Genomic DNA, 13,166 nt, shown 5'->3' on the forward strand with positions numbered 1-13,166 from the left:
TTTTTATATAGCGCCATTCGCCCGTAGGCCTCAAGACTCTCGCATGGACAGGGACAGATACATTGAACAAAAAGCAGTATAGGTACAGTGAATGAGGTAGGGTTTACGTTAGATGGCTAGGTTGTCCCTCCATCGAACAACCAGGTCTTCAGTTGTTTTTTGAAGATAGTGGTAGACACACAGTTCTTAAGGTCGAGCGGGAGGGTGTTCCATATAAATCAGGAGCCCAAAAATTGAAGTTGGTTCCACCAATTTTTTTTTTAAGTCAATCGTGGCTGAGGCAGCATTTGATTTCCGTTAGAGCGGAGGCTTTGTTTATCTTGCTGATAAGATAACTAGGTGCATTTCTTGATAAGCATTTTAACACCAATACTGCGCCTTTAAATGTGATTCTTTGTTTGACTGGGAGCCAGTGCAGCTTTCTCCTAGCTAACGAAATCTTGGAGCGCCGACTCAAACCAAAAACAGCCCAAACAGCTCAGTTTTGTATTGTTTGCCATTTCTTAATGTTGGTTTTGGAGGTGCCCATCAAAAGGCTATTGCGGTCATCTAATTTTGGGTTTATGATCGCACCGGCAATCATGGCTATATTCTGTTCTGTCAGGCATGGGCGAATTCGCCAGAGCAGGTTGGAATAAAAAGCACATGTAGATTTCAGGTACGAGGTATGCCTCTTGAACGATAGCTGGGAGTCGAAAAAGACTGCAAGGGTTTTTAGGTGTTCTGATACTAGAATGTTGTTTTTATTTATCTTAAGGCTAGTGTACCGATCATCTAGCTTTTTTACTTTTTGTGGGGTTCCAATTATTAATAGCTCAGTATTCTCTTCATTCAATGCTAAGGAATTTGCAGCCATCCATTTTTGAACTGCGAAAAACACAGCATTTACACTTTGGACATCAGCTTCATATGTTCCTGACAGCTCGAAAACCAAATGGGTGTCATCGGCATAGTTGGTAAACTGGACACCCAGTGTTATAAGCATGTCACACAAGAGTTTTGAGAAGATATTGAAAAGTAGAGGAGATACGCAAGAGCCCTCTGGTACGCCACACGTTAAGGAAGTTGTTTTTGAATATAAGTTTCCTTTAGCTACTGCAGCCATTCTGGGTCCCAGGAAGGATTTAAACCATTTGGCTGCATGTGGTGTGCATTTCCCGACAGCTATTAGTCTCTCAACTAGTAGATTGTGGTCTATTAAGTCGAAAGCTGAAGATAAGTCCAATAATAGAAGTAGTGCTGTATTTCCTTCTTCAATAATAGTGGCAATATTAGATTGTAGGTCCAGGAGGGCCGTCTCTGTGCCATGCTTTGCTCGAAAGCCTTATTGTTCAGAAGCGAGTATGTCATTACTTGCAACACATTTCTGATACTGTAGGTATGAGATCTTGCAATTATTTTCATTAAGAATGGCACATTTGTAATTGGTCTAAAACTTCCCATAATAGAGGGGTCCAGGTTTTCTTTCTTGATAAGTAGAGTGATCCAAGCTTTTTTTTATATTTTCCAGTACGTATGCTTCGTCAAAAGATTGGTTCACAAACTGGGTGACCCATGGAGCAAGAGTATCCGCAAAGTCCTTAAATAATCTAGCGGGAAAGCTATCCCCTTTGCATGAGGTGGGTTTTAGACTATGGATAATATCAAGTACTTCTTTCTCAGATACATTTTCAAAGGCAAAAAACAGAGCGGTCTTGCTCTGGAAGGGCAGATGGCTTGAGCATAGTTTTAATGTCAGGGAACATGTTCACCTGATCTCTGATGGCCTGTTGATGTTTCTGCATTTTTTGCGTAAAACCATCGTGTATAGCGTGGCACCAGGCATTATCTTCTTCTTTCTGCGTGTCAGATGGAGTGCTTTTTAGTTCCTGTATGATCATGAATAGCTCCTTCGATTTTGATTTTGCCTGTTGTATTATCTCGTTAAGGTTTTTTACTTTAGCTTTAAAAATGATCTGTTTACAGGCTTTTGCTGCCTGTTTATAAGTGACGGGTGACTCAACTGTGGGAACATATCTCCAACAACGCTCATCTTTCCGCTTAACTCCTCTGGCCATCAACATTTCTGAGGAGAACAATTTACTCTGGCTTATAGACTTTTTTGCTTTAGTGGCTTTTAGTGGGGCCTAGGAGTCAACGGCTTCATTAGTGGCCTCTCTGATGGAGAACGTGAGCTTTTCCAAGGGAATGTAATCTTCTAAAGGAGGGAGCAATTGTATTACTTGTGCTCTAAAAGCCTTGCTAGTCACATTCCTCAAATTCTGCGTCAGCATAGGTGGTTTAGTCCTTGTTATAGATGGAACTTGAAAGGATGGTATTCAAAAGTCAAAGTTCACATGCAAGTGGTCTGACCAGGCACATTCCTTGATTGTGGTTATAGTTGTTTTCAAATTTACTACAAGCCAGTCTAAGATATTACCACAACTATGAGTTGCAGCTGAGACCAACTGAGACCAGCTGCTTCAATCCAACGGACTCAAGCGATCATTTCAATTCCATAGCTTCTTCATCCAATGGGTTATTCTCCCAGAGATTAAAGTCACCCGGGATGATGAACGCAGTGAAATCTTTGGAAGCATTCCATATAAGAGCTAACAACTGTTCTTCAAACAATGGTGTTGCTCTTGGTGTGCAGTATAGTAGTAGTAGAGTAAGGGAGAAAGTAGGATTAATATTTAATTTTACCAGCATTGCTTTGCAATTATCAATATCTGGCATACTGGAGGTGTAAAGCTTCAAGGTTTGTTTGAAGAGAAAGGCCACATCACCCCACCTACGCTCCTCCCGATCAGCATGAAAAGCAGAATAGCCTGATGGAGTAGCCATTAGCATGGCACGATACGTTGTTTTAGTCATCCAGGTTTCTGTGAGAAATAGTATATCGAGGTCTTGTTCTAGGACAAAAGCCGATATTTCTGAGGCATGTTTTACTAATGAACGAGTGTTTAACAAACAGCATTTAAGCTTTCCATTTGCAGTTGTTAAACATGTCTGTATAACCCCACTTGTTTGGGTGACATAGGTAGCATTAGTTGGCTCCAATCTAGTTGAGGTGGGATCCTCTTTTACCTGATCTTTTTGACAGTGTGGAGGCTGTGTGTAACTATTCATTTGGATGTTTATATTATTAACCTCCTTGGCTTCAGCCATAGGATCTGCTTTTTCCTGGGCTACCAGTTCTCCTACACAATGGGCCTTAAAAGCAACATCATGGGGCAGGATACAGGTATTTTCGGGTATTAAGGAGGGACCAGTGGCCGGAGGAATTGTGTGTTGTGAGTGGCCAAGGGAAAGTTTCTCGCTATAAATGGGTATTCTCCCTTCCTTCCCATTGGCCTTGATAGCAACCTCATGGGGTGTGGCAATGTGAGAGCATGCAGATGCTGTGTGTAGGGATAAATAAGTTTGTCCATTGTTTGACACAAATACATCTGGTCTCGATGTAAGATTCAGTAACGTATTCTGTGTCTTGAAACTAACCTGTGTGGTTATGCTATTTTCTTCTAGCTTGTTACAGGCCATTTCTATGGCTTCAAGGACTTCTGCTAAGCCCATACTTGAAGCAGGGAGCGAGAACCGATGTGCTGCACCCTACCGTACCTTCCACAAACCGTCACAAACCATCCTGGACGTGCAGGCGCTGATGTGCCTGATGTGTCAATTTGTGGATCCCAGAACTACAAAAGGCAAGGGAGTTGTAGTTTCCGATTCCTGCTATCCCCTGTTTGCACACGTAGTGCGTGAAGCAGATAAACTAGTCTGAAAAAATGCTGTTTGTGTCACAGTATCAGTCTGTGATGTTGAGCTTTTTGTTGTGTTTCGTTTCCCCCACTCAATATTGTATATAAACACAAAATAATGTGATAATCACAATGACTACAATTTCGAAGTGAAAGCCTTCCTAAAACACAATACTGAAAGAGCTCAATGTAGGCAGAGCACTACACTCAATAAAACACAATGATCCCCATAAGCTAAATCTAGTCAAGTGAAATCAAAGTAAAATCAAAATAAAATTATATGCAGCTAATAGAATAACAAACTTTTCTGGGAAGCAGGATTAGGTTGAGAGTAGGACTGAGCCCTCAACATGTGCCCCAGGTTGTTGGTCAGTTGCTGGACCTCTCGCTCCAGCTGCAAGACCTTTTCTGGGTGGTAGGGATGTTTCAAGTCATACCTCTGATACTCACGAAAAGGGTAACTGCCCCTTCTCCCGGAGTAGCTCGGGTACTGGACATGTCCCCCATAATTTTCCATCCTGAATCTCACTTCTTCCGGGTTCAGGGATCTATTGTCCTGAAATCAAGGAGAGAGAGGAGGATTATTTTGGAAGTTCTGGTTCGGGGGATATCTGGGGAAACAAATTCAGGTTGGGAGGTGGGGTGATACTTCTCTCCTGCGGGAAGTTTAGAGGTTTCGAGGGAAGTTTCCCGGGGCAGTACTTGCCTGATTGCCCCTCCCGTGCCGAGGGAGTGCATACATACCCTAGGATTTGCCTGGTACCCTTGTACCTAGGGCTTACATAGATGGCAGGGAGTGAGGGATCTTTATGCTCCGCCCCTGCCTGACTACCATTCGATCGGGCTGGGGTGGGAGGTCCCTTGTGCCTTCCATTTTTCTTGTTGGCAGGAGGGTTACTTTTATGCCCCCCTTCTCCAACTCCAAGGGAGGGGTAGTTCATACCTCTGCCACCTTCGCAGCAGCCAGTGGGTTGGATGGTTTAGGGATTTTGGAGGTGTTTTTATTCTCAGTGGGCTTCTCGACCTCATAGATCCTCATGGCTTGTTCAGTTACCCAATCCAGGGTCGTATGTACATGGAAGTCACGCACCAGCTGAGTGATTATGTGTTTGTTGGGGTGAACGGAAAAAGGTGGTCATGAACTCCCTACTATTTGTGTTTACTTACCAGGAGGTCTGAGCAAATGCGCGCTTTAGCTCCTGCACAAACTCCCTAGGCGCCTGATCCTCCCCACATTGCAAATTATATGCAGCCATACGGGCCTCTTGTGGGTTCCTGTGTGAGGAGAAATTTTTCAAATGGACGCTTTATAGGTGAAATAGGCGAGGTGGTCTCTTTGTAGTCTCATCTTCAGCCAATCTAGCTCCATGACCGTCTAGTCAAAGGAATTCTCATGGTCTGAAGTACTTATAATACTTGTTTTGGTCTCCCAGGACACGCTGGTCAAGCCCCCTTCCCTTCTGTGTGGTAGAGATGAATGCTCATTGATATCAGACAAGGACTGGCCTTCTGGATCAGTTGGGCTAAACCTGGATAAGTCCAACTGCCTCATGTCCCCCTGTTCTCTATATGGTATCTGTATGAGGTCAGTTCCCCTTTGTGCATGCAAAATTGTGGATACCTGTCCTGAGGTCCCTGATGGGAGGTGCGCCTCTCCTCAATCAGTAGGGCGAACCCTATACCCTTCCTGATCAGGGTGTCTCAATGCCTGTTTATATTTCCTAATTTCTGCATTTAATTTGTCATTCTTGCCTTTCTCTGTCCAGATTTCCAGTTGATAGTCAGAGAGCTGGCTTTTCATTTCTGACACTAAGGCCTTGTTTGTCTCAAGCACCCAGCTCTGAGCTGCCATCCTATCTTTTGTTTGCTGCATCTTATGCTGAAGTGATTCATTTATTCTCCCTCTGAGCTTGTTGTAAAATACACGCCTGCTCCTGGCACATCTCTCTGAGACTGACTACTTCTATATCCTGAGAATCTCTATCATGGGCTACCTGAAAAAGTTCAACTTCTGAGCACCTCAAACACTCTAGAATCTCTGTCTTTTCTGCCCTCACTCTGGTGAGTACCTGGAACCCAGGCTTGCCCTTTTATGTATCCATCTTCAATTAGTTTACTTTATGTAACAGGACACTATTGTCCTGCTGTAAGCTTTCTTTTTCTTTCACCAGTTGCATTTTCTGTTGTTTTAAAACATTTACATCTTGGTGCAACTGGTCAAATCCATTCTGGAATTCAACCCCTTTTATATTTAATTGGTTACTTTCATATTTCAGTTCCTTGATGATTTGCTTTGAAGCCACACTTTCATCCAGCAATGCACTACTTTAAACAGTCTGATTATTCAATTTACCTTGAATGTAGTTTACAGTCTCTGCACACTCCCTGTAGGTGCCTTGGGGTGTAGCAAACTCAGTGTATCACTATGCACTGGCTTGCAAATGGGTTTTTAACTCATGTTTTCAGTTGTTCTATGAGACATTCATGTTTCACCTCCAAAATGTGGCTCTGTTGCCATTTCTCCTTCATTTGTTCACATGCATGGTGAGCCTTTTTTAGGGCCTCAGTTTGACTCAAGACACTGGTCTCTTTTATTTGCAACGCACTTCAGCTAATTGCAAATAGAATAATTGAGCCGTGAGCTGAGCCATTTGAATCTGTTCCTCATGTGTAGTTTGGGTCATGTGAAATGCCTCTAACGCTTTGTGTAAGTTCCCACCTTCAAGCCAAATATCAATTCCTTCTGATGTAATCTCTTGCATCATTTTAGCTTGCCAGCTCCCCTCATCCACCTCTATCCACTTTCCACAAAGGAACAGTTTGGTGAGGTGATGTTGCATCACACACATCTATGGTAGTCATTTTCATATGGATTTTTGCAATTTCTGTCAAACTTCCTTTGCGCAGGGGCAAAATCACCCTGTTTCCACTTAATTTCCACTCACAATGTCAAATCAAAAATCAATTCTTGCTCAATCTTAATTTTTCACCTATACACCTCCCTGGAATTTAGGGGTCAATTCTTCGTCGCACTTCAACAAAGCAAAGATGACTTTCCCTTCACCATAATACAATTACATCAATATGAATAGTCTGTCACACTGCACTTGTCATGAGGAAAAAATAGCCAGCCAGATCCCGGCATGAGCCCCCAATTCGTGACTGTTTATTGAGAGGCCACCCTCAACATGGGGAGTTCCTTCCCTCTCTAATCAAGTTGTCATACAACAAACTGTTTAGTGGATTCTTTGTTCAGCCCTATTTCTTTCTCATATCATGCCCCTTGGATTCCTCCCCCTGTGCCATCAATGAGACAAGAACCAGGTTGGTGTATAGAACATATATTTATATTTATTTGAATAACAGGTAATGGAGATCGCACTAATACTACACACGCCATCTTCTTCGTGGCTTACAATTAAACTTCTTTTTACATAAATAAATCACGCAAGTTGGTTGGGAAAACACAAATCACAATACAGATTTCAATTCAAGGAATAACCAACACTGGTCAGTGAACAAAATCAATTTACATATACAATGCTGTGCAATATCAATTTTCCTGCGTGCTTAAAAGGCTAGCAGTTTGATTTACAGCGCCAAAAACCCAAGCATCAATTACATGCAGAACCCTTATATTTAAAGACCAGGGTTACGGAGTAAGGACAGTTTAGAAGTTTGTTTTCCATACCCTGCTCACTTAAAGGACTGTGTTGGGGATGTTGGACAGTAAAAACGTGGATGATTTAGGCATTTTGGATTTTCAGAGCGCCCACCACTTAAAGTCCTGTGTTGGGGAAGTTAGCTGTTTAGGGATTTTTCTAGTTTAGGGACAAGGACACCCCTCTTCCTTAAAGAGGTCGGGGTCAATAGGACACATAGGATTACCCAATTAAATTACAGGCTATAGTTTTCAGCATACGCTGGGAATGAGCTTTGTTAATTTCGAATGTTAAAAAAAATCACCCCAGAGTGTTTTGCTAAATGGGAATTGATTAAATTATATTCAGTCAAATAGGCTAAGGATCTACATATTCCCCCCGTTCCCCCACCCACTAATGGAGAAGAGCCCACCAATGAAAGGGAATGGGTTAATTAAATAAATCCCCTGATGGCACTTAATTTGCAGATGCCACCATTCACCGTCTGGAGTTGTTGACAGTTCAAAGTCCCCTACACTAGTCATGAAGACAGCCGATCCAAGGAAGGAGGCTCACCCTCCTCCACCATATCTTGCCAACACCACTTTGAATAGCACTGGGAATCCCTTGGATAGAGACTAAACGTGCCAGGCATGTAATTTCAGGAAATTGGATTTATTTGTCCTGCTGAAGGAAAACCTAATAAATATGATACCTGCATTTTGAATTCCAGGTCATAAATACCTGCTATTATTTATTTTAGTACTTTTGGAGTCAGGGACTCCTTGATAGCAACCAATACATTTCAGTGGTTCTGTGCCAGCACATTGTTAGCTGTTAGCGGGGATGATGGCTTAGTGAGTTATGTGAGAAATTTGACCAACCTGCTGGTTGCAAGTTTGAATCGCAACAGGGTTGACTCAGCTCTTCATCCTGCTAAATTGATTTTGAATACATTGGGAAATTATGACACCCTTTCTTACAATGCTTAGAAGGGGTATTGATCTGGTGTCAAATACTTTACAAAACATATTATATGAATGATATTATAATAATTGTTATGCCAACATTCATGTCCTTTTGCAATACTCGTTTAGGTCTGTTATATTTGGGGACTCATTCGACCAAGATGCCAAACTTTATGTGGTGGACATGACCGTTGTGATCTTGTGTCAAATGCTCACACATGCTGCTTCCAGGATCAGTCCTTCTTTGAGGGGTGTTTCCCGTGCATCTCCAGTTTCTTATATCTTTGACGGACAAGTCATTTAGAAATGACTTTCTTTCCTGCATCCTCAACAGACTTGCTTTGCTGGATGGCACCGACATTTTTGTGATATCCCTACATATTATCCCCACCAAAAATATTGCCGTATATATGGTCGTCTGGAACGCCATAGGCGATATTGTTGGTGGGGATAATTTGTGGGAGCAGGGATTACGGGGGTGTCCCCCGCACATTTAAAAATGATGCAGGGGTTGCGGGGGTGTCCCCCACAGGTCCATGCCTCAATATTGCTGCAAAAATATGGCGATATTTTTGTATCGCAATATTTTTGCGGGGATATTAACACATGGAACCCTTTTTGTGCACATGTTTGTCTACATTAGCAGCACTTTTTATTTGATCACACACTTTTGGCTGTGAAGTCCTTGAGATTGGGTGTTTTGCCAGTGTTTGTATTTCCCTCTCTCATTATCTCTTCTGGGAGACATAGATAGCACCAGTTCTGCCTTTTAGTTCAATCAGACTTAATTTAAATCATTTACTACTCTGGACCTGGTAGAAAACCACAAGGACGCAGGCGGAAAGGATACATAGGACTCAGTAAAAAACAAGATATTGAATTGGATACATGCTTGTAAATTAGTTTGTAAAATTTGTAAAAATTGCAATGCAATTAACTCAAATAATACATTTTATTTTTTTTAAATCACTTACTCTCTTCTGGCGTCTGCCCTGGTCATAGACATAGTCTCCACTCAATTGTTCTTTTTAGCAGTGGGATTCCATCTCTGATACACTGCCGAAGACTCGCTCATCCTTGAATTAATAGAGTTTAAAAAGCTTGATGAGATTCTTAGCGGTTGACACATTATTCCATGTACTCACCCTTTTTTTTTACAAGGCATTATTGAAGGTGAATCTCTCATTTTCAACATTTGTATACGATGTTGGAGTGTTCCTCAGTGCTTCTCTGGAATCCTTAAAGATTTTAACCTTTTCCACAGGGAAAAGATCAAATGCATCAATGTATCCCCTCCAATATATGTTATAATGCACACTATTTGTTTTCCTCTTGTTTCCTCCAATAGTGGTATGGAATCATCACTCTGGTGGCCAATCAGCAAGCGTAGGCCCAGGCAATGTCTCCTAAACATGGCAAAAGAGACCACATTATACATGGATCTTCTTCCAGTTGAGACAATTACCCTTTATATTTTAACATGGTTGGTCTTAAACTCTGTGTATTTGCATAGGATGTGTTCCTTCTGATTTAAATTTATTGTAGCTAATAATGTGTTAATTGTTATAAACTTTCCATGTAGTTCACCTGTAAATGTGACCCTTTACTAGGGTTTTCACATTTGCATGCTCATGGTCAGTGTCACTCCACCATGGCTGTCTGCTTTAGTGTTTTTGTAGAGGTATCCGTATGGCACCTTTTTAGATTTTGGGCAATTGTTATTTACCTAAAATGTATTGTATGTAAAAATGAGATGGTTGGATTAGCAGAGGTTTACATGAACACCAGTCAAATAACCAGTTGCTGGTTGTTTGATAAGGTAAACATTCCTGCCATGTTAAAGTTAAAGTCACTTACAATATCAGTTTCAGCCCACAAAGCCAGCTACCTGAAAGGGCTCTTTTCAGCTATAAAAAATCCCATTATCATGTTGTGATTTAGAACAAAGACAGCTGAATGCAATTTATTTTAACCAAATGTGCTTGTCAATGATTTCAGTATAAAGGAAGCAATTCAGCCTCCCAGCACAGGGTATTGGGTGAATATATTTACAAACATCTAATCGGTAAATTATGTTCTGTTAGGGTGGCGTTATACTAGATATAAGGCTTTTTATTTTAAACTTGTAATCTTGTAATGGAGTATATGTTAGCCCATATATACCCATTCGAATCCAGATAATGCAGTGAAACAATGCATCTAAAGCAAGTACTCCAATAATCTGAAGTGATCCAATGGAATCCAAACTAATCCGAATTGACAAGATCGTCACCTCCTGGCTGCAGAGACAGAGGCCATGTAGGCCCTCATTTGGCTTGTCCCAAGTGGATGAATGTAAAGCCTTGTTCAGTGCTATTGATAGGAGGGAAAACTGTGCAGAGCCAATTGGAAGCCATGTGGGTGTCTATTTAGATGCTCTACCTCATGCTGCACATGGGAGTCAAGGAGAGAAGTGACCGTCTACTCCCCTCCAAGCTTGCTGTTTCCACACGCGTCGCAGGTATTGCATGTTTTCCAGACAGATGGATGACCAAACAACAAAGAAAGATTAGTGTTAAACGTTGTGTAGATGCATGTGTCTGTGCACATGTGCATGCATGTGTGGGTGCATATGCACAGGTGAATGTGGATATAGGTGTGTTTGTGTGTGAATGCAATGTGTGCGTGTGTGTGTGTGTGTGTGTGTCTGTGTGTGTGTCTGTGTGTGTGCGCGCAGAGGAGGGGGATGGGTGGGCGGGGAGGTTATTGCACTGTTTTTTTAAAAAGGAAATCCTGGACCTGCTAGTCGTGAGAATGTTTTACAAGGCAATGGTAGCATATGTGTGCTGCAGAGCAAGCTATTTTGACTCATTATTTGTATTGTTCTCAGAGAAGAAGCTCTTATAGTCCCCGTAGTTTGTTCAGGCTTCCTCGTTATGCTTGGTCATGTCACATGATTGACATTAATTGACATATGTTAGGAAAGAGTTCTCTTTTTGAAACTTTCCCTCCATAGTTTCCTAGATAACCCCATTCTTTTTTTATCTGTTTTAATCCCGTCCTGACTTGTTGAAGGGAAGTAAAGCCTTCAGCTTCTCTCCACTTGCCTTTTCTTCATTACTAGGGGGAAACTGATCAGTCCTTCACACTATCAGTTTTGGCAAACTTTGTTTCCCTTTTGAATTCTTGTACTTTTTAACATTGCAAACAGCACCTTAAAGTGCAGTGCAATGGAGATACTTTTGTATCACCCTAGCTTTTTACACATGGGATTTTTGGTTACTTTTATATTTGTCAAACTGGTGGCAGCAGTTCTATTTTTAGCATTTTTACATTATTTGTGGTGTGCACATTCGCATTTACCGTGTATGGCTACTAAACATGTCTGTGCCCTAAAATGGTAGTGCCAAAAGATTTTAACTTGCTTCCCTGGCCATATTGTTGTTTGTCCTTCTTCCTGCCTTGTCAGGCCAGGAAATCCCTTATAAGGCCAAGCACTTGCTTGGGGAAACTTTTGCTTCTGTGGGCTAGTGATGACTTTGTGTGTGTGTGGCCCAGGAAGGGGGGTGGAACTGTCACCCTTGGTGCTAGAAAGTCTGGGTGTGGGGCAAATGTGAAACTCGTAGTTGTCCCTGATTGGACAACTACTGGCTGTTTCAAAGGGTGCCCATCCTTACCATTGATGGGCTTGGATTTGCTTCTAGCTCGGATATTGGATGAGAAGGGTACCTCTGCAACCAATTCATCATATCATCGTAGGAGCCAACAATCCCTTGAAGAAAAGCAGCCTACAGAAGATCCAAAGAAGACTCCTGAAGTGGCCCAGCATCCCTTCCAGTAGACAGCCTCATGAAGCTCTGCTTCTATGCCTGATCTCCAAAGACCATGAGTCTTGCTTCAGCCCTTAGACTACTTGGGCGAACTAGTCTTGATGCCGTCTTGAGGATCCAGCCTTTCAGAGCCCTCTGAAGTCTTCCTGGACTGCCCGGTGGACAGACTGGCTCTCTGGAGCTACCTCACCAGATGCATAGCAATACTGTGTTCTTGTCCAGACCTTTGGTGGTTGCCAGCTTGTGCCACGAGTAGCCTTCTGCCCAAATCTCAGCATCCCAGCAACAGTTGATCCTGTCCTGCAGCAGCTTCTGTGACCATGACTGGAAGCATGCCTGTCTTTGCCTGTGTGCAAAGACTGTCTCTGGAACTCGCCTTCTTCCAAACTGTGAAGTGTTCTGAAGAGGACTAAATAGCTGGTTCTTGCATTTCTTCATTCACAGCGATTACATCTTGCATCTGCCTCCGACCGGAAGAATACCCAAACCTGCAATGCCTGGGCACCTTTCACTAGAACCAACATCAGAAGATTGAGCGCCCAGTGACCCCCAGAGAAGTCATCCGGGAAAATCGGAAAATCGGAGTTGGGGTGGGTAAGTAAATGCAGTGTGCCTGCAACCACCCCCTGTGTTTTAGGAGAACATTGGGAACAAGTCTGTGTGTCCCCTCATTCTTTTCCACTCACATTGTGGTTGTCAATCCTGGGTCAAGTATCCTGCCTCTTGGTTAGCCTTGGGTCTGCAAGAAAGGAAAACACCTCTGGTAAAATTGTTTAGAAATTGAAAACTGTCACCAACACATGCCTATGAAAACCTACCTACAGAGACACCATTCTAGTGGGAAACATTGTGGTTCATGTGACTTTTGGGCACAAGGCCCCATTCATCTTAGGGTTTGGACTTCTTAAGTTAGGATTGTCTTGTGATCTGGTACCATCATTAACTGCATATGAAATACCTCCTTTGTTGTTTACGTTATTTGAGGTATATTTGAACCAATGGTGACTG

The sequence above is a fragment of the Ambystoma mexicanum genome, chromosome 8, assembly GCF_040938575.1.
Source record: "Ambystoma mexicanum isolate Mex_15411 chromosome 8, UKY_AmexF1_1, whole genome shotgun sequence".
NCBI classification, from domain to species: Eukaryota; Metazoa; Chordata; class Amphibia; order Caudata; family Ambystomatidae; genus Ambystoma; species Ambystoma mexicanum.